The 23,717-nt window shown below is 30.5% G+C and overlaps 2 long non-coding RNA genes and 1 pseudogene across 2 annotated transcripts; all 3 read right to left on the minus strand.

Moving 5' to 3' along the window:
* Positions 1-8,581: 8,581 nt before the first annotated feature.
* Positions 8,582-9,989, minus strand: LOC107844393 (annotated as a pseudogene).
* A 5,600-nt stretch (positions 9,990-15,589) lies between these two features.
* LOC107845959 lies at positions 15,590-17,811 on the minus strand. Its single transcript, XR_001667118.2, has 4 exons — positions 17,468-17,811; positions 17,233-17,361; positions 16,336-16,934; positions 15,590-15,898 (listed from the first exon to the last, which is right to left on the minus strand). It is a non-coding gene; the product is annotated as an uncharacterized LOC107845959 (long non-coding RNA).
* A 952-nt stretch (positions 17,812-18,763) lies between these two features.
* On the minus strand, positions 18,764-23,459 carry LOC124888046. The gene is made up of 2 exons (XR_007045926.1): positions 22,734-23,459; positions 18,764-19,244 (listed from the first exon to the last, which is right to left on the minus strand). It is a non-coding gene; the product is annotated as an uncharacterized LOC124888046 (long non-coding RNA).
* Positions 23,460-23,717: the final 258 nt, after the last annotated feature.

The raw sequence follows: 23,717 nt of genomic DNA on the forward strand, positions 1-23,717 counted from the left end.
TGGATAAAAATAAAGAAAATTATCCCCTGTAGTATTATTAGATCTAAAATCACAAATTTTAACAACACTTTTAGATAATTGCGTTAATAGCAATTTAGTTACAAGTTATAACAACTTATTAAAAGATATATTATTTTAATTATATTTTCAAAATTTATTTTTAATTATATAATTTAAAATCAGTTTCATATTTATAGGATTGTAATCAATATTTTCCTTAAATTGTGTATTGATAATCATGGTAAATATATGTTATTTTTTATTTAAAAGATTACACACTTTTATCAGATAACTTTATTGAAAGAAGATTACGTCTAAATCAAATTCATGTTCCAAAAAAGTATTTGAATCACCTCTCTCTCTCCATTCAAATTTTCTAATACTCAACCTCGCCTCTCTCTTTCTCCATTATAATACTCAATATTTCAAAACTTTATTGAAATTTGAGTCTCCATATAATATTCATATTCTTTCCTTGAAAATACAAGATTGAAAAAAAGTGGGCTTCATATTATATTCATCTTCTTCGTTGAAAAAAGTAGGTTTCATAGTTAATATTCATCTTTTTCGTTGAAAAAAGTGGCCTTCTTCTGATAAATTCACATTTCAACATGCATATTAATGAATTCTTAGTACTTACACTACAAGAAAGTGGAGATACGACGACACTTATTTGGCGACATTTGAAATAAATGTCGGAAAATAAAGAATTTCTTGATGTTTATGACCAATTGTCGCAAAACAATGACATTTGATAACAAATGTCGTAAAAAAGATGATATTTGACATCAAATGTCGTAAAAACAACGATATTTGATCCAAAATGTCAACAAAATAAGGACATTTGTTGCAAATGTCATTGATTTTAGCGACATTTAGCAAAAATATCGATAAAATAGTGACATTTGATGCAAACGTCGAATATTTTTGACGTTTTCTGTAACTATTGTTGATTTTTGCGACATTCAGCAAAAATGTCGATAAAATAGTGACATTTGACGCAAACGTCGAATATATTTGACATTTGCTATAAGTGTCATTGATTTTTGCGATATTTAGCGAAAATGATGCGAAAATAATGCCATTTGATATAAATGATCGATAAATTAGATATTTATTGCAAATGTCGTTTTTAATGATAATTGACAAATTATTGTTAAAACATATTATTAATCGCTAATTACCGATATATACTCCTAATTTTTAAAGTCTTTTTATGTTATTAATCACTATTTACTGGTAAATGTTTTAGTTTTTCTCTGAATACAGTATGCCACTTCTATAGGATAATTGGTCTAGAGAGTATGATCCTAGGACTGTTATATGATCTTGAAATAATTTAATTACATACAAAAGTAAATATTTTTCAAACAAATACATTTTAATGCTTACTATAAAAAGAAGGTTGTCAATGAGCAAGTTGAATAATATTTGGATATATCAAAATAATAATTTATTTTTTCATAATATACTAGAATTAGTACTGTCTTGATGCAGGTCAATATTAGATAATATATTGTGATCTAAATTAATCTATAATATGTGTGGCAATGCCACTCTAAAGAAAATGTAAAAAGATCATAAAAAATTACATATTCTACTTTTCAATTTCGAATAGCATATTTACTCTTTGTTTAGATGAACTCTCTAAATATGAAGATGAAAGTTTTCATTTATGCATGTAAAATACTTTCTTGATTCACTTAATTATAGTGAAACATAAATATTTTTTTTTAAATTATATTATTTATATTATTTAAATTAATTTTTTAAATATTTGGGGTTTTTCATGATATTTTGAATATTCTTTGGATATAATAATATTTTACATATAAATTGCTTGATTGATTATTTACTAATTGAATTGATCTTTCTTATTGATATTTCTTGTAATACGTTTTTGATTTACTTAATTTTAATGAAATGATAAATAATTATTTTTATAATATTATTATTTATACTATTTAAATTAACTGTTTACATATGTTAAGGAATGCCATTTATTTCATAATATTATTTTTCAAAATGACTCTTTGGTCATATATTTTTATGCATATAAGTTGCTTGATTAAAATAGTTATTCTCTAATTGATTTTTCTTGTAATACTTTCTGAATTTATTCAATTGTAATAAAATCATAAATATTTATTTTTATTTGATATTATTATTTGTTTTAGGGAAGATATCTTTTAGATAAGCATTCTACATTTGTTTTGATTTCCTCAATTATATTGTTGATAAATATTTATTTTTTGATATTATTATTTATATTATTTGAATCAATTATTTACATATTTTAGGAGATGACATTTTTTCATATTTTTTTTAATTATTTTGAAATGACGTTTTGGTCAAATTTAGCTATTTTTATTTGTTGGATATTGAGGAAGAGCGATCTTCAACCAATATCGAAATTACTCGCTATGGTAATTTCACTTCTTTTATTCATTGCTTTTAGGTTTTTGATTTTGCTCAAAATCATGTCTTGTAGAATTTTCTAGTGAAAAGATTACTTCTTTTCTTTTTCTTGATTAAACTACCTAATATTGAATTGGGCTTTTTTAAAAGAATTTTAAATGAAAATGAGGGAATTTTTCACGTGGATGCTGACGTGGATTGTTCAAGTGATATTTTTTTGTCCATACGACATACTTGGTGTTATTTCGTTAGAGAGGGGTTATTATATCGAGCTAAAAATTTAACAGGGGGTATTTTTGATCCAAAAAATTAACAAAGAGTATTTTTAATTTGCTCTATTTCAAATAGTTTAGGGGTATTTTTGACCCTTTTTCGATTAATAAATAATATACAAAATAATTTTTTATCGAAGTCACGTTTGACATAACCTCATGTTAGACTATTCTCCTTTAATTTATTATATATATATAAAACTTTTTTATTGTAAATTTTACTATATGTAAAGGACAAAGGGCCAATGAAAAATAGCCAAAGAAGATATGTTGACCTTTTGTCTGCTTTGACACAATTTCATTGGTCATTTATCCTCCGCTTTAGATTATTTATCTTATTTTCTTAATTTGTTACATATTTCAAGAAAAATCATAAAAAATACGATAAATCATAATAATTAACAACTTAAAAAATTTAAAAGATATAAAATATTTGTACAAGAAGTTATAACAGTGCCACTTTGATTGAAATAGAAGAAAAAATATTATAAATCATAATAATTAAAAATTTAAATTATTTTTAAAGTATAATTGATTAATAATACCATAAAAGTTTGGTTAGGAGATTAACATATATTATTTTAAAATTACAATAGTTAACATCTTAGAATATCTAAAATTTATAAAAAAAATATGATTGATTATCTAAATCATATTTGTGTCACGTAAATAAAGACAAAAAATAATATATATTATAGGCATGCCCCTCGATATCGAGTATTCGCATAATTATTAAATGATACTTATAATTCTTTTACTACTTTTGAATTTGGTAAGTATGTATTTTGGAGTGATTAAATAAAATGGCCTTAGTGATGGATATGTATGTATTTTGGAGTGATTAAATAAAATAACCACTCGGCCAAAAAAAAAAAAATTATTAAAAAAACAAAATTGGTATGGTTAAAATATTAGTACATCTGTGACTTTAACACATACTAATTCAATTTGATCCCTTAACCGAAAAAAAAAATTCAATTTGACCCATTTGACGAGAAGAGCCATTTGAGTCTCACGGCCATGGGCAGTTCCATATGAGTCTCACGGCCATGGGCAAGAACCAAATTTTTTCAATGGCTCAATTTGGCTTGTTTTTCTATCTCAAATTCAGTCCATTTGTGTTAAAATTGGTCGAATTCACTCACTCATACATTTTTTTCCACAAATCAAAGTTATAAAAATATGGAATTGTGCAGATGTGGAGCGATAAAAATGGTAGTATTGCAGATGTGGAGCGATAAAAGCTGGAGTATTGCAAATATGGAGGAAAAAAATAAATTGGCGGTAAGATTTTGGTTTCCCTCCTTTCAAGTTCAGGTTTTAGGGCTTCGTCCTTTCAATTCCTACTATTGCAATTTCTTTTGTCAAGTATAACTGCAGTTGCCTACATTATCTTTAATATTTTCTCCAAAGCTCTTTTGTCAGTGGTTGAGGCAAATCTATTACGTACTCTAATATAGGTCTTTACTAATTTGAGATTTGTTACCAATATATTGAGGAAATAGAGATTGTTTCAGAAAATCAATTTAGTGACATGTAGATAGATAGTTACACAAATTGTGTTTTAGGAAAAGATTTAGAGTTTTTGAAGTACTTCTTATGTTGTTTTCACAGATTATGCATTTCCATATGAATAACCATCATCTATTTTATATATTTATCGAACGTTTGCTATTGATTTGCAGTTTTGAGTTCACAACAAAGGCAACGCTATTGGAAGAACAATGACTTGCAGGTTATTATGTGCTTTTTATTCCGTTTGATGTTATGGAGGTCTAATTCTTTGTTGTGAATGAATTTTATTGTGTAAAAATTTTAAAAAGTATTTTTTTTAGTTCTTAGACGTGAGCATGTACAACTTTGTTAGCCTAAAAAAATAATATGGGTAACTTTAACCAAGAGAAAATCATATTTTATTGATTGTTTTTATTACATGTATAGGTTATACACTTAAATGGATAAGAGATGGATAAACTTATTGAATAGACTTGATCCATTATACGAGAATGGAGCCAAAGAATTTCTTCATTTTGCGTCATTAGATAGGCCTAATGCATCTTCAATCTTGTGTCCATGCCGAAAGTGTAGTAACATGAAATTTATCAAAAAAGATTTGATTGTTGAACATATTGTGGTTGATGGATTTCTGACTAGTTATACTAGCTCGATTTATCATGGTGAGCAATCATCATCTTCAGTATCTATGACACAGTTAGCTAAAGATAATGAAATGCAAGACATGTTACATGAAGCTTTTGGAATTCCTCCTACATCGAGCTTTGCTGATATGGACAATAGTGGTGAAGGATTTGGTGGGTCAAGTCAACATAATAGAGGGTTTGATAAGAAGACTGAAGAATTTTTTACTTTATTGAAAGAAGTTGAACGTGAATTATATCCTAGTAGCAAGTATTATCTACTTTCATTCCTTGTTCGTCTATTACATTTAAAGTGTCTCAATGGGTGGAGTAACAATTCATTTTCTATGCTGCTGGAGTTGTTAAAAGATGTGCTTCCTGAAGGTGAAACATTACCCAAGTCCTTTTATGATGCAAAGAAAATTATTAAAGATTTAGGACTTGAATACAAAAAAATACATGCATGTCCGAATGATTGTATGATTTATTGGGATGAAACGAAAGATAGAATGGATTGTCAGGCTTGCAAAGCTCCTAGATACAAAAATTTCAAAGGTGGATTAGTTAATTGCAGTTCAAATACATCAAAAGTTCCAGCAAAGGTGTTTAGATATTTTCCATTGATACCACGGCTTCAAAGACTATTTATGTCTGCTAAAACATCTACTCAAATGAGATGGCATGCTGAAGGTCGCACTAAGGATGGTGTAATGTGACATCCGGCTGACAATATTGTTTGGAGGAAATTTGATGAAGAGAATACAGAGTTTGCTCAGGATCCTCGGAATGTAAGACTTGGTTTGGATTCTGATGGCTTTAGTCCATTTAAATCTATGTCTACTTCACATAGCACATGGCCAGTTATCTTAATTCCATATAATTTGCCACCGTGGTTGTGCATGAAACAACCATATATGATATTATCAATTATCATTGATGGTCCTCGTGCACCAGAAAATGATATTGATATCTATCTACGACCCTTATTTGATGAGTAAAAAGAATTATGGATTGATGTTGCCACTTATGATGCGTCAAAGAATCATATGTTTCAAATGTGTGCAACATTGCTTTGGACAATAAGTGATTTTCCAGCGCTAGGTAACTTATTAGGATATGGTGTGAAAACTAGATATGGTTGTCCATGTTGTCTTGCCCAGACTAAATCAAAAAGATTGAGGAATGGAAGAAAGTATTGTTTCATGTCTCACAGGCGATGGTTACCTCGTGGACATAAGTTTCGAAAAGATAAAGTTGCATTCGATGGCCTTTTGGAGTTACAGGTAGCACCTTAACGGTTGACGGGAATTGAGATTCTTGAACAATTGAATAATATTAGAAACAAATTTGAAAAAGGTCCATTGATTAAATCTCGTAAAATAAAATGGGAGGATGATGATAATTTGTTGCAAAATATATGGAACAAAAAGAGCATATTTTTTGAGTTGGATTACTGGAAAGACAATCCAATTCGTCATAATCTTGATCCGATGCATGCTGAAAAGAACTTCTTCGACAACTTATTCTGGACGTTGTTGAATGTTGATGGCAAAGGAAAAGATAATTTAAATTCTCGTTTAGATTTACAAGAGATGGGAATTCGAAAAGCTTTTCATCCTAAGAAAAATGATAATGGGAAATATTATCTACCTCCAGCATGTTTCACGTTGAGTAATTCACAAAAAGATATTCTCTTGCAAGTTTTAAAAGAAGTAAAAGTTCAAGATGGATATGCATCAAATTCTTGAGATTGAACAAATTCTATCCTACCATAACTTAAGATTGGATCCATATATCCTCTCAAAACTATAGTCTAAAGCACCTGCTACAATATTTTAGTGCACGCAATGTCTCACTTCCAAAGAAAAGATCCCATAGCTTGAGTTAGTGGGTACTTTTGTGAATAGTTACTAGTTGCTTCCCATTTACTTGTTCATGTTTGATTCAACACACCCTTAAGATGTTAATTGTGAATAGTATTTAGTAGTATTCAGTGAGTAGAGAACTTTTAATGAGCTTTGGATGACACTTCCTTTGATGTTTTTAAGCTGTTAATAAAAGGATCTTCATAAGAGAAGTGTGAAGTTCATCTTCAGTATGGAGTCTGAAAGAAATAGTTACTGTAAATTAAGAAAGCTTATATGTTGGATATACACTTGTGTTAGTTTATTGGAGTAGTTAATTGGTTATTGTGGATTTAGATGCGTAACCGAGGTTATATTCTCTGAGAATGTGACAACTGACAAGGCTTGATCTTGAAACCTCGATTTAAGGTTTGTGCGTAATCTGTTTAGATGGTCATTGATGTCTGAGAAATAAGTTTAGTAGTTTGTGCATAACCTGTTTAGCAAATTCTAAATTTATTAGATGTATGTCCCTGGCTCAATGTTTCTAATGGTCATTGATGATTGAAATCGTATTCTGCTTCTACTGTAGTGCTCATGACAGACACACTTTGGCATTCATATCTATTTGATAAGAAAATAAAATTCTTTTGTAAGGATTTGTTAGTTATAGCTAGAGACAGTAAGCGAGTCATAGCTTTACTTCTTCGAGTTTCATCTTAGCTGATTTTTTCTTTGGAGGCTAGTTCTGGTTTTTACTTTGTTTTTCACTATGAATTCAAACGCGTCCTCCATGTAACCACCTTCACATCCTTGATCATCACGCGTTCTGTCACAGTCCACCAGCTCTTGTTCTGATAGCGAGATCAACTTTCCTGTTGAGAGTTTGGTGATCCCTTCTGTCGCTGCTATCGTAGAAAATATTTTCCCAACCACTCCTTATTTGTAATAGAAAAATAGAGCACGAAAACCAATAGTAAGCCCTTTAAGAAGCTAAGAGTTTTAGTTATATACATTGAAGGTCACGTGTAAACTAATTACTGCTAGTTACTTCCTATTACAAGTGCGTTTTAATTGTATCCATGCCAAATACATGGATAATGTGAAGAATCTTTACACTGTCAGCGTGTATAACTTAGATAGAGTGTTTTAAGGTGAAAGACTTACCACATTGTCCTTGATATTTGATAGGTGTGACTGCACCTTTAGTTCTCTAATCCATAGTTATTGGAACTATAGTAACATTTTTGTATTTGAATGAGGTAATTTTCGGTTCAAAAAATGGAATCTTCAAACCATTTCACGCAGCTCTAAATTCCTCGTTAGTTAAATCTGCAAATGCATTGATTCCCAACTTATAAGGTTGTTTTGCTGCATCATTGAAATCTTCGATACGCTCTATATTCTCCTTGAATATCTTTAAACGGCTCTCTTTTTCAGTGTTGGTTCTATATACACGTCCATATTGAATCATGCATCGCTCGTATTTTTGCATCATGGATTCTTCAGGAAGCGTACACGTTGTAGTTTGAGACCCATATATTCCAAGAATCACCAAAACAAGAACTAGCAACTTCATATCAAGTAATGCAGACATAATGTAAAGATGAAACAGAAACTTTCAACAAAGAGAAATATTATATATTTAGGCAATTAATGATCTATATATTTCTCTAGAGATACTAGTATATATAGATTCTTGACTATGAAAAAAGTTTTAGTACTAGTTTTTATCAGTTTTCCTTAACAAATATTGTGATTTGGACTAATTAGTTCTTTGCCGTGGATGCTAATTTGTTTTTTAATTACACTTCAAGAGTACAAAATTCATAATTTACTAGTATAATATAATCTTATTTTATGTGTGAATCTCTTGGATAGATAATGATCTAACAGTCAATAAGGGTCAAAAACACAACCAAGCTATCCCGTTTGATTTTATATTTAAACTATCAGTATGTGAGTTTCGTACGCGCGCAGTTTTCTTTATTTCAAGATGTATCTTTCACAATAGATGTACTTTTAAGTTAGGAACTTGTTCCAGTAAGCCTCCAAAGAAAAAGCTTGTCGTAGCCAGACCAACAGTTTCAGGTACCTTTGCAGATGTTGGGTCTTTCTTCACATTAAGCATCATCGTCTGTCCAATTTCTTCATGCAGTATTTCAATCGTCTTTATCTCGACAGGTTTTCCAGATGCATCTCTTATGTAGAAGACATTCTTTTCTTTCTCCCAGGCCAATAGTTGTGACACCAGCTCTAGTCTCTCGTAACTTCAGAAAGTAAGCCAACTCAATCCTTGGCACACAACTCTAGGATGAAACCATCACTTATCCTTCGCCGAATTGTAGCTTCAATACACTTCACAACCCTTTCCTTCTCCGCTTCAGATTCCAGAACAAAACCATCCATGTGGCGAATAAAATACTCTTATGATGTAGAGGGACCATCTGATGAGATAGTGGCATGGAAAACAGCATACTGCATGTCTGTGAGGGTGCATACAATGTCAAACATAAGCTTTGGTCTATCCTTGCAACTTACACCGACCACTGAGTACCCTTTGATCTCAACACAGCTTTCAATTCTAACGTCTGGTTTGGAGTTAGGAGGGTATTCTATCTCCATTTTGAGATAGCCACCTTCGTAGTCCCTATCACCAACGAACATCTGATGAAGCCTCCGGTCAACATGAGTACTACCAACGGTCAACATGAGTACTACCAACTGAGAAAGTAGCATGAGCCTCGCTCTCATTCTCTCTCTAGGTTGAGTTTCAACTCTTCTATAAGTCTCTTAGTGCTATCTAGCTCTTTCAGAATTAGCAACTTTGGATCTTCCACATCCTGACACTTTTCTTATACTATGAGATCTCCTCCTGCATTTTTGCTAGTTCTTGCTCGATAACATGTTGTCTCTGTACAAACAAAGAAGAGCAAAATTCAAACTTTTAAAGTTAAGAAAATAAAGTGAAATAGTCTATTTGGCCAAGCTTCTTCAAGTTCTCAGGACGCCTAGACTGAGCAGTTTAAGATTTCACTTGGATTGTTATTTCTCTCTTTTTGTCGTTCTGGCTATGCTGGAACCTTTTAACTAATCAAATTATATTATTAAGTGTATTGTTCTATTATGTATTATTGTGTTAAAATTCTCGAGGAAAAGAGCAAGAGAAACAAAGAAAGTCGAAAAAAGTTAACAATGCCGCACACATCAGGAAGAAAAAGTCATGCTCAAATTATAGATGAGGTATGCCATAATCACACTCTTTATTTTGTAATTTTTTTTCTTAATTGATACATGTATTGAATATTTTACGGCATTCTTACTATTGAAATAGATGACAAAGAAGAATAGTGGTGTAAAGCCAACCCGTATGCAGGTATTCAGAAAAACTCACACGAGAGAGAATACACAACCAGTGAATGAGATTGCCGGTGAAGTTATGGTAAATTCTGGTTCTTTATAAGTATTTTGGTACTTTTATTCTATTGCAATTTTCTTTAACTTTTCGTTGCTTGACTTTTGTTTCAAAAAGAAACAAATGGATGATATCGCTGAGGTGTATCCCGAGTTAAATATCCCTGGAAGTGCTCCCAACGATGTGTACGCAAAAGTAATGGGACAGACACTCATGGGATTGTCCGAACTTTAGGAAAGGGAGCAGCTCCAAGTTTCGTTTATGGTCCTGTATATAAATGATCTCAAGCTGAAAAAAGAGATTTTGATGCACGGGTTGAGTTGGAAGTTCAAAAAGCTACCTCGGCTATGAAAATTGAGATGACGGAAAAGTTGGTTGAAGCACAAAAAGAAATGGAAGCTATGGATAAAAAGTTGTCTGAAGCAAAAGAGGAAGCAAAAGAGGATAAGGAAGTAGTGGAGAGAAAATTATTGGAAGCAAAAATGGACATGGAAGTAATTATAGCAGATAAAGTAAAAGCAGGTGTACAAGCATATCTAGAGTCTTTGGGTATTACTATTGATGCATATATAAAATCAGGACAGGTAAATAATTGTGTTGTTCACAAAAATTACTTTTGTTAGTTGATAACTTAGTTATTTTTAATTAGATTTTTTTTTGTGATTGGTTTCTGATAACTCAATTGAAGATCATCAACAACCGTTATCACCCATTTCATTTGTTCACACAAAAAAGGTTAGAGGAAATAAAGTTTTGATTTTTATTTCGATTTGTTTAAATCCTAAAATTCATATGATTTCGGGATCAACTGATTCCTTTTCTTGTTTCTATTTGGGATTAATCGACCAACTATTAGTCACTACGTCATGTAAACTGTTGGTATTGAAGTTGAACCTTAGTAGTTTTGTAACTTATAGATGAGCATCATAATTGAATAATTAAGTTGCATTTTAACTAATTATTTTTTGTGTATTTTAATATATGAATTTCTCATATTGCTACATTATATTAGAGTTATTCATCGGTAATTTTGGTCAAGTATTTGTTGTTGAAGCAATATTTATTATTGAAACAATCTTATAATTTTGTTTTGATTTTCTTTATGGGAAAAATAGGCGTACTATGTATGCTATGATTTATTATGTTTTAATTTTGTAAATATTTAAGTAATCAGCTTAATTTTTCTTCTCAGGCTAAGATGATCAAGAAGACTGAAACTAGTGTAGTTGACACAAATAAATGAAAGTGGGTAAGTTAGAAAAATTACAAGATATCCCTTTTCTCTATTCTTTTCTTTCAAAGAAAAAAAATTAACCTCTCTACTTGATACTTTACATCAATTTTTCAATATGCTTGTCTTTAAAAATTCAATGTGCTTTTTTGATATCCCAATCTATTCTAGTCATGGAGGAAATAATTTCATCATATAGTTAAAATTTTTTCTTTTATGTGAATTTCTTATGCAGAGCTTTTCAAGGAATTGGGGTCAATTACTAGCTGCTATGAAATGCCTTGTGGATTGGTGATTTCATAAAGTTTTATTGCAAATTTTATCTTAGAATTTAACGAAATTGATTTGAATTAGGCGTTAAAGTTGGTTGCATGTTGAAACTATTATATTTATAATTCATTTTTACTTAGATCATTCGATTTGATACCATTTTGCTATTTAGTTTTTTGATTATAATATTAGAACACATTTACTTTACATATATTTCATGTTTATTATAAGAGGATGTATAGATTAAATTAGCTATAAATATTTATGTCATGAGAAAAATTATAGAGAATTTGTATCCATTTTTAAAATAATTAACAGTGACATTAGTCTAAATGCAATAATATTGATGAAAATTTTGAAATGTTACTAAATTTTACAACATTAATATTTTATTTATCGACCTCAACTAAAACGATGGTAATTTAAATGCAACATTTTATAAAGGTCACAAGTAAGTGTCACAAAGAAAAATCTAGCAAACATTTAATCTAAATATTAGAAATTAAGTGACATTTCATATAAATGTCATAAATTCCTTATCGACATTTACCTTAATGTTGAAATAAAATGTCAGATATCTCATACAGACTTTTATCTAAATGTCAGAGAAAATATCGTAAATCTCTTACCAACATTTACCTATATGTTGCAAATAAATGTCGTAAATCTATTTTGACATTTACATAAATGTTGTGAAGTTAATGTCACAATTTTTTTCCGACATTTACCTAAATGTTGAAAATATTCTCGACACTAAAATTTATATCGGTAGATAAATTTGTAGTAAGCATGTACATGATGTGCTGGTAATAAGGTTGTATTCATGGACTATAACAGTACATACAAACTTGCAAATATTTGATTTTTTTCTTTATTAAATTAGTACAAAATTAATATTGAATCCTTTTTTTATTTACTGTTTGTTTTCCAATATAGTTAATAATTTGAATTAACTTTTTGGTGCTTGATCATTACTGTTTATTTTTTTAATATTGTTGGTATGAACAAAGTTTATTTTTTGTATTTATATAGTATTTATATAATGTTATGCTACTTTAACGTTTATTTCATATTTTATATCATTGAATGAAATTGATATGAAATAAGTCGCATCAGATGGGTATTAAATTTGATATCAACTACATCAAATTATACATTTTTTGATTCTGCAATTAGTAATATTTGACATGAGTATTGTATCTTGATTTTTTATCGGTGCTCATTACCTTTGTATAAGATTGTTGGTATGAACAAAGTTTAGTTTTGATATTTAACATAGTATTTATATAATGTTCTTCATCTTCTTCTGCCAGAAAGCAAACACTAATATCAATTATGATTAATACTGATTATTTTTTTATTACAATAAAAAATTATTTGACATCAAACACTATCAATTAATTTATTTCAATATTTACATTGATTGTTTTTCATGTAATATCCATTACATACACTAAAAAGGTTATGTAACATAAAACATAATTTTTCTCATCGATTGTCACATTCATAAAATTATTCAATACAAATGTTGTATATGCAAAACTTCATTGATATCAATTTTAATATTAGTTTAATACATTGAGAACTCAAAATAAAAGTATTACTTAAGTATGAAATGAATATATAAATTAATTTCAACTCATATATTAAAAGTGGGATTATCCTAAAAAAATGTGTTCATCAAAACGTAGTTAACATCATTACACTAATAGGCAATTAGTAACTTTGAGGATGACCTCTGAAAGCATTTTTTTTTTTTTCAAAGAACAAAAAAAGAAGTATAAGTGACAAAGTAGAACAAGATGACTCAACTACTTTTATTCAGATCTCTATTTTATTCTTCTTTTTGATTATTTTTTTCTAATATATATTATCTTATAATCGTAGGATGGACAACACTGGAACAAAGCTAAAATTTAATTATTTTTTTCCTAACATATTATGCTAGTAAAATTACAAATTAAATAATATATATTATCCTACAATTCCATCTTCTTTTAAAATTATTAATTTATAGATCCATTTAATTTGTTAAAGCATATATCACATTTGCCCCGCGTACATATTATCTGTATCTTATGTATATATATTATTACTAGAGGTGCATGACCCGTGTCAACACGGGCCCAACAATATAGACACTTTTGAGCACTAAACTTTAACATGCATAAGGCACAAAATATAAATATAAATTTACAGACTTAAAACAATAATTTTTTTATATAATAACTATTTGATAGTACTTGCTAAAGAGCCAAATTGTATAAGATAGTTATGTATAATTTTTTTCCACATAATAAGAAACACTAATGTTGTCCTATAGTTTGTTATTTTGATTGTTGATGATAACATTGAGACCTGTTACAAAAGATAGAGATGTAGGATTAGTACTCATAGGATTATGTGATTGAAAAAAGAACTAAATCATAGTTGTCTTGTGTGTAACTACTCAAGAGAAAGACACAAATATAAGTAAACTGTCACTTTTTGCTCAAGTTGCATGCATGTAGGCATACATTTTCTCTCATAAGAGAGTACAAATTAAAACCAAAAGAGCAATCAGAATTTATATCCCATCCATTCAACACATGATTTTCATCTCTCATTTTGATATTATGGAGATCAATGCTGCCACTATTTACACCACAATAAATTCAATAAATCTTTTAGTAAAGTTCTAGTTTTTACCACACTAAACTAATAAACATGAGCTTCAAAGTTTGAATGTTTCATGAGAAAACAAGAAATGCATGTTAAGGGTATAGTAAAGTTTTAATCTTTACCTTCATAGGCAACACTTTTAGGTGAAATAATGCTATGGAAGCTGAAGTAATGATCATCCAAATGAGTACTAAGACGATATGATTCAATCATGTCACGAAAGGAAAAGGATGAAGAAGGATTAGTATTGATTAGAAAAGAGATTGAATTGTAGTTAGTTGAAATGACACGTGCATACACATATAAAAGATATGAGTACACAACTATTTAAAAGCACATGAATATAAGTAAACATTGCAATTTTTTTACTTTCAAGACTATTAAAATAAGTATGTGTAAAGATAAGAGAGAAGTTTCTTCTAAGAAAAATAATTCTTGTAATTCAAACACATGAAAATAAAATGCATAAGCAGCAGATTTTAAAAGATCTGAACACGAATTATGCACAATAAACTTACATTAGGAAAAGACTGTTGTTGTGCAATAAGAAACACATGTAGGAACAAATTTTCTGATGAATATATAAATCAGATCACACAAAAATGAAATCGATAATAGTCGTTCTGAGCTCCAAGAATAACTCTAACTTAGATACTAAAGTAGACACCTCTCACTCTTCTATGATTTATTTTTGGATGCTAATACCATCATCTAAAGAACATTTTGCCAAATCAAAACTAACAGTAACAAGGTATGAAAACGTGAACTAAGATATTTAAAATAGAACATATCTTTCAAAAAAAGAGAAACTAAAATTAGAGACGAAGTTTAGTAGATTATCGCCTTCATATTCTCAGCAAGTTCAAGCATTGTGAATTCACCTGACTTAGAGAAGTCGTGTTAAGTAGTTATCAATTATTAGAATTAGAAGAAGAAGAATAAAAAGAGTCAACCTAATCCAGCTCGAGTTGCTACATGCTTTTGGTATGCCACTGCTGTATTATTTCACACTTCACAACTGTAGAGAGCAAAGATTTTTAAGAAATGTCGGATGATTAATCACATAAAGCGTACATATTGTGATTAGGAATCTTTGAAACTTTTCAGCAAGTTTTACTACTTGAGAAGTCTATGAGATTATTCTTGTTCTTTTTACACATGGGATTCACATAGCAATTACATTTTGCCAGAATCAAATAGATTCTAATTTTACGAACACTAAAAGTTTATTTATTTATTTCATCATCATTAAAATTTCAAGCTGAGGCTGTTCCACCAAGCCATTCATAAGGTAATTTGGTGAAATAATGACGACATATTTAAGGAAATTTGTAGTCTGTTTTCATATGATTGTAATTCTTTTTTGAGGGTACCAACATTTTCTTGATGTTGAAGAATACAAATTATCAATTCCCAAAAAATAAAATATAGAAGGCCATAGTCTTTTAGTTGTTATTAGGCACATCACCAATGTTCTCCAAAGGAGGACTTCCAACAACCTCGGTATCATATGCGCTCTGAATTAATACTTTTTCCTTCCACCCAAGACTTTTTAGAAGAAACTCCTCTTTTTTCTCCATTTCAGCTTTAGCTTCATCACTAATCTCATGATCGAACCCCAAAATATGTGGCAAATCATGAACCTGCACCTGTAGGGGAGACGAACAACAATTGTCTCATTTGTAAGATAACATCAAATTTTAGTGCAATCGGTTCAAACTATATTGGCGTCCTTCCTACTTCAGGATCATGACAATCCAAAAGGCTTTAAATCTATAACCGCATGACTACATGAAAGCAACCCCATATTAAACAAACAACCGAAATAAATGAGCGAAAGTAACTATGCATGTCCATATTTAATGAACACCAATGGATGGACTACTTAATATAAAATCAAGGGTATTTGTCATGAAAAATATATTGACATTTAGAGTGAGTATCAACTTTTCTTTTAGGGAGACAATATTCAGACATGACCACAGTTTGCGCCATAAATTAGGCATAGGAATGGGTCATCAACTACAAGACAACTTGGATTTAAAGCAGCATACAGGGATTGTTCAAAAGTATGTCAAAAACTTACCGGTAAGATGGGCATCTCGTCCAGTAAACTATGACCCCTTTCTTCTGCTTGCCTTGATGTTGTCTCCACTGAAATCACAATGTCTCGCAATATTAACTGTTGGACAGGGTCTTAGTCATTTATGTTACATGAGGTGTGACATGCAAATATTAAAGCATTTTCTTACAACTGGAAGCTCAAGTTCAGGTATATCTTGAGATATTTAAGGGAATTAGTAGGTCTATCCTCATCTCTCCAATGCTTATTAAGTTTGCGGATGAACTCATCATTGCAAAGCAATACTGCTGATTCAACACTATCAAAGCGCCCAAACATCATTAATTGCTTTATCCCTCATTTCATAATCTGAATCTTTCAAATTATCAAATAAAAATTTCATACACACAGAAACATTAAGACAAAATATTTCAGTAATATCCTCCAATGCTAGAAGTAGGAATGAATAAAATAGAACGAAATGAATTTACAAATCAGAGTTGCTGCAAATTAGAAATCCCTTGTTCATAAGCATGAGGAACACAAAATGGCCAATAGGTGCCCATAATTGAGCATATGTTCTTCCTGTTGCCATTTGCACTTGAACATGGGTCGTTTGGTAGCTGGTAAGAAATGAAAAAAAATAGTGAAAGTGTAAGAAACAAAAGATGGTAACGGAATAGTACTATAATAAAATAATATAACAGTTGAAGTACAAGAAACAACAGATAGCCATAGAAATCGGAGAACAAGAAATTAAAAGAATAATACTATGATTATTACTTTGAGATTTGTACGGAACACTATTGATTAAATCCACACCTACACATCTTAATAACACAACAATAAAAGGAAGTTTTTTATTTTCAAATAAATAAGTTTTCTCATTAAAATCATCAAAACACAAGGCTAGTAACTTACCAATAATATCTCACGTATGGGGATATTTGTAGAAGTTTTTTTCACTTTTGAAATTCTCTGTGGTCAAGACTCCAATTAAGGATCCATCTTTCTCTAAGCACCATGTAATTGATCCATTATCAACATCATCTGTTCATAGTATAATAACTAAATGGTCAGAGTACTTGAATTTCACAAACTCATATTTCACATAGCAATGACCAAATGGTCTACTATAAAATCATAGAGGACTTACATCTTCCTTTCAGCAAATTTCAATCTAATCGAATTGGGTCTTGTTCTTGCATGAAAGTTAAGAAATCCGAAACAAAACTCCAGGCAAGAAACTTTCATTCTTTTACTATTAGAACGGAAAAGCCCCAATTAAAAAATCAAAAAACCTAAATCAGAAAGCAAGCAAAGAAACAATAACCACAAACAACAAATTAATTAAATTAAATATCCAACAGATTGCTGATTTCCAATCCTTTAGCACAGTAAAGGAGTTTTTTTTTTTTTTTTACAGAGAAGAAAGAGTTAAGCTTTTTTTTTTTCTGGTAAACAAAGAAGCGTTCAAGTTAAGAAGAGGAGCTGGAAAGATTTGAGAAGAAAGATGGAGAAAAGGCCACGTATTTGATAGAAAAATTATGATGGATACACGTAGGTAATGTTAACAGATGCTTATCAGCTTTTGAAATGAAATGATAAAATTACCCTCACATAAATTTCTTATGTCTTTTCTATCCAATGTCGAAACCAGCTTTTCTATAGAATAGAATATATATGTTTTTTACAAGTTTAGTCAGCATTCAATAGTGATTATAGGATCTAACTGATTTTATAATATACAATCTCAAATATTGTGTGCTATACACCTAATTGAAAGAGAAAACATACAAAAATCTTTCTAATCATCCCAGCAGCTATTTTAAATTTTATGGCTAGTTGTTTGATCTCCCTAGCAAGGTCTCTTTTTGGCATTTTCTCTTTTTTCTCAATATTTGGTCGAACATAACGATTTTGGCTTTGGTTAGGGAATTTTGTTCCTCTAATTCCCTCTTCTTTGCCATGGCACCATCCTCTTCTTGTTCAATCATTAATTTGAACACTTGCTCACTTTCCACCTTTAACATATCATCTATTTGGTTTAACTTTACCAATTGCCTCTTGACTTGAGCAATTCTCCTATTACTCTTTTCGATCCTTCCTATAATGGCTTCTTCTAAGTCCATAGTCAGCCTTCCTGAAATGGTAGGAATAATTTTTAGGAAATTTTAGGAATGGAATAATTGTGGGTTTTTCTGAGAGACTTGGAGTATGTTTGGTCGGACGTTTGTATAGTGGATGTATATTTTTGCTTAGAGGTACTCGATGAAAAATAGGATTGGATCAATTCGCCTTTGATTCAAAGCAACATAACATAATAAGCACATTAAATAGTTATATCACACAAGCATATAAATAAAGCGCATCCTAATTGAGGACCCGTTTGATCCAAGGATTGACCTATCGAGTTTGAAGAAAGTATATGAGTTTAAACATTAATTCATTATCCCAGAAAATCACTTTCATAAATATAATATCCAAGAGGATATAAATGCGTACAACATAGAAAGCGAGGAATACAATGATTGAAAAATAAAATGCGAGAAAAATAATTCCACGCAGGGGATAAAATAAAAACACTCATAAATGCCTACAAAGTAGAAAATGAGGGGTACAACTTTTGGGAAAGGAAAAATAACATGAAGAAAAAAACAATCCCGTGCAAGGGATAAAACAGAAAATACTAGAATCTAGACGATCCTTCGTCGGTCTTCGCCTTCTTGGCTTTGTCCACCTCTGTCACATGCGATATCTATTTGTGATCAAGTAAATTTTTGCATAATTGTGGCTTTCATAGCGATTAGGGTAGATAAATATCCTACATGCTTCTTGAGGATTTTTTTGACTTTCGCACTTCATATCTTTTCACCAAATTTTTGGCGTATTCATCTGATCTTGAATTTTCTTAGAGATTGATCGATCTACACCTACACAAAGCAAACAAGGTGATCCTTCACCCCCGCCTCAAATGATAATGAATTTATATTATTTAGCATAAATTTCTTTCAACACATAAGTATAATTCATTTATAATTGACTCTTGGTCGATAGACGCAGGGTAGGTTTTCTAATGGGCCCAATACCCCCTCGGATATTGGGCCATCCTAGGCTCATCCCTAAAAAAAGGGATTTGATTTCGCTCTATCCTTGGTGTCTAGAGTGGGTTTGAACCCAATTACTAAGCGGACGACTTGAGTTTGAAAATATGAACATCCATTGGACTCCTAACGTGTCAATAAATCATCGTATTCCTAACACTTGATTTGAAATTGAACAATAAAGCCCGGGACATCTGCGAAATCCCAAATAATTTATATATCAAATGAGAAATAATTTGTCATGAATGCAAACAATAGATATTATCACAAGATAATATAAAAACACCATATTTAATCAATCAAAGTCAAATAATCAGTCAAACAACCTAAAATATGGTTAGAATCATAATAAATTTCCCAATAGAGTTGTCACTTTTGTTTTATCCCTTTTTGGCTCACAAGGTTGAAAAACATTGATTTTGACCTTTTAAACATTCAAAACTTGAAGAAAATTTTGAAACAATTTAAGAGATACAGAGTCGTCGCTTGATTTTTTTAGAATATCAAGAAAACTAAAAGTATTTTAAAGATTTGAAAACAAAAACAAATCCTTAAAATTAGAGAAAATGGGTAAGAATTTAAGTAACATCTTGAGAAGGTTTTTAAGGCACTCAAGAGCGTCCGTTAAAAAATGGTTGATCAAAAGACAATTTGACCGATTTATGAAAAATGATTAGTTTTGAAAAATGTGACTAACTTTGTAAAATCTAAAAATTCTTTTGCAAAATATGACATTTATTTTGTTCAAGTGAAAAATGATTCATTTTACTTAAACGATTTTCTTAATAAGAAAGTTGAACTGTATTCGATTTTTTGTCAATTTAAGGGCAAAACAAACTATTTTCATAAAAATGAAAGGAGAAAGATTTTTATTATAAATAAATAATTTTTTAAGGAAAGAAATTTTTAGAGGAAAACACCAATTTGAACAAGTTATGAAATTTGACTAATTGATGAAAATATTTTGATTTTTGCAAGAAAAATTAATTTCTAGGTTGATGGGAATTTACGTACTTTTAAATAAATCAATTTAACACATGAATGAAATAAAATGTCATCTTTAATTTCTAAGATTCATTCTAAGAGAAGACATGCAGAAATTTTTTTTCTATTAATTACAAAATATGCTACGTGACGAATAATAAAGAAATAGAATACAAAGATAAAATAAAAATGACTAATCGAAGGAAAATTTATTCAAATTTAACCAAATTTAAGTGTTTAATTACAAACAAGTGATAATTTACAAATATGTATTACAAGAAGACAAATAAACAAATAAATGAATACATAAAGAAAGTCGAGGAAAACGAATTTGAACCAACCCTATTTTTCATGAACTTTCTAGTCCATTTTTATTTTTTCGTCTTCGACCCCGTACACTAGCTTCCTTATGTCATTTTCGCTACAAATTTTCTTCAACTTCAATTTTTACCCATTTTTGGGTTTGAGGTTTTGACTCGATGGCTTGGGCCTCTTTGGCCCGTCAAGGCTATGCAAGAGATACGGGGGAAAGAGTTCAATGGACTCGAATGGTTTTTCACATGCAAGCAAAAAGGTAAGGATTAGTAAATGATTTAAGTAACCTTAATAAAGTCTTAGCATTTATTCTACTTTTATCTTGCTGGGAGACTACGAGAAACATTATCAGGTTTTATTTAGTCAAATATAGGAGACTACTAATCCTAGAGAATAATGATATGCTTAACAGTGAACCATTAAAACAATGACAAATCTATAGATGAGGAGAGATAAGACACAAATTGAAATTCGCACAATGGAACAAAACAACCAAAATTGCCTATTTGACAAAGCATGCGATGGTTTTATTAAAAGATGAACTTAGTTAGGCAAATAACCATTTATGACTACTACAAGCAGTTTATGAAACCATGGAAAGTTGATTTGGAACATACTCCCTCCGTTTCATGTTAGTTGGCCTTTATTGACTTGGCACATCCATTAAAAAAATATTAATTAAGGGTTTTATTTTACCAAATTAGCCTTATTAATTGTGCTTTGAAAATATAAATTTGAGTAAATACACTTTGTTTAGTCATTTAATATTAAGAGTAGTATTAGAAGAACATAATAAAATCCTCTTGATTTCATCAAAGAGACAACTAAATTGAAACAAATATTTTTAAAAAGAGGGTCAACTAAAATGAAACGGGGAGTATTCCCTCGTAAAGATTTAGAAAGTCTGAAAGATCACATAAAATCTTTGGGAGTATTCTAACTTATCTCGACCAAGGCAATAAAACTATAGTAAAGCTCTCTCTCATCTCAAGTTCTGATTTTGGGGCTGACCAGAAAGCAACCCCAAAATATACCCTATAAATCTCTGTGGATGTGCTAGACTAAGAAAAATGCTCAAGCAATCAACTACCACAAAAATACATGATTCATGCTTATAAAAAGAAGCTAAAAAAACAACTTGGACAAAATCTATTTAGGCATTGATTTTTCAGAACAAAAATAGACAACCACACAGTTCTTTTCATCTTTTGATGAAATCCTTGAGAGAGAACTAAAGAATAACATTCAAGGAGGAATGGCTTTATTCCTCTGATTTCGAACTTTCCAGTTAAAACAAAACAACAGCTATACCAAATGTATGACATCTATCACACCCAAACACTACCAAGTAGTTATTAGACCAAGGGTTCTAAGATTTTCAACTATGAACACACAGAGTGGATTATTAAATTAAGAGAGTGCACGGGCTGGTTTCAAGGAAATAAGTTAAATCCGCCTTGTGCAATAGAGAAAACATGATCAAAGATAGTAGTTGTAGCTTAAGACGAACTTTCCACAATTATAAATTAGCAATTTAGCATCTCTTAACCAAGTTTATAACCAAGAAAATTTCTGAGTTGATGAAAGGAGGAGGTTGGATACATCTTGAACTTGAAGACGAGTATAGATCGTGACTACAACAAGCAAATAATTAAGCTGAAACAGTTACTAAAAATCTTAAATGAGAAAGAGTGTGGAGAAGAAAGAAATTGATGCCTGAAACAGTGAGTTTAGGAATTGTCAAGCACATCAAAATGAAATCATGAATTTTCAGAACTAAAATAGGAACCATGAAGCTAGACAAACGAGCCAAACGACTAAGCAAGAATATTGATTCAATAATATTTACGTGAAAATTCTATGGCCTTCATGGCCTTCTACAACAAATAATCCCAATATTCTCACTTAATGAGATTCTAACGATAACAACATACTACGACTACGTCTAATCGAAATATGAAAATTACTAGGCCTACTAACACGAAGAAGCAAAAAAATGTAAAAAGATGAAGCCTTCACCTTTTTTCCAGAGCACCAAATGGGGACTTCGAGCCTCGTCGGATTCTCGACCATCACCGAAATAAACTTGGATTCTTAGCCTAAAGGAGTCTTATCAAATTTTGTGGCACCGAAATCCTTCTTCGAATAGTAAAATTCCATGTTTTTTTGGAGTTCTCGCTATCCAAACTCTCATCAATAGTTCCCCTTTTTAATGAAAACAGTAGCAATATATATAACAAGGGATCTGGGCTCAATTTTGAGAAAGAATTGATGTGGGATTGAAGAATTTTTAAGGGTGTTTTGGGGATTTCACTAAGGATAAGGTTGTGAGCTGTAATGGTACAATTCCATTCGAATTTGAATTTCAAATTTGAAAAGTTCAAACGGATTGAGAGCTAACGTCGGGTCGAAGCTGGACGTAGTTGGGTTTTGCCATTGTTTTGTCAGTTTTTGCTGACTGTATTGCGCGTTGTTGCTGTTTTCTGTTGTTATCGCGGTTATTGGATTGCTGCTCATGGATATCGGGTCATTGCCAGGTCGGAATTGTTGGTGATGTCGGATTTTGCTGAAATCGGGTGTTGATGTACTGTTGCTGTTGCTGGGTTTTTGGTTGTTGTTGTTTTGTGTTGTACCCGATCTTGTTAAGGTGAAGAGAAAGGAGTGTGGGCTGGTTTATTTGGAGTTGGTCCGGGGCGACTCATTGTTATTGGGCTGCTGGTGTTGTTAGAGAATGTGTTGGGTAGATTAGTTTTAGGCTATCTATTAAATAGTTTAATTGTTAGGATTTTTGTCAAAGAGGTTTAAATATTAACTTAATTAAAAATTAATTGACCAATTGTATGGTAATTATGGTCAAGTTGATTTCAATTAAGGTCAAATTTAATAAATTGGCTATATTTATTTAAAATTTGAAACAAATTAACAATTATTTTAGTCTCAGTTTTTTGACTAAATAAAATTAAATAAATACTTTTTTGAATAAATTATTTTTGAGAATAAATT

Source organism: Capsicum annuum, chromosome 10, assembly GCF_002878395.1.
Source record: "Capsicum annuum cultivar UCD-10X-F1 chromosome 10, UCD10Xv1.1, whole genome shotgun sequence".
Classification (NCBI taxonomy): domain Eukaryota; kingdom Viridiplantae; phylum Streptophyta; class Magnoliopsida; order Solanales; family Solanaceae; genus Capsicum; species Capsicum annuum.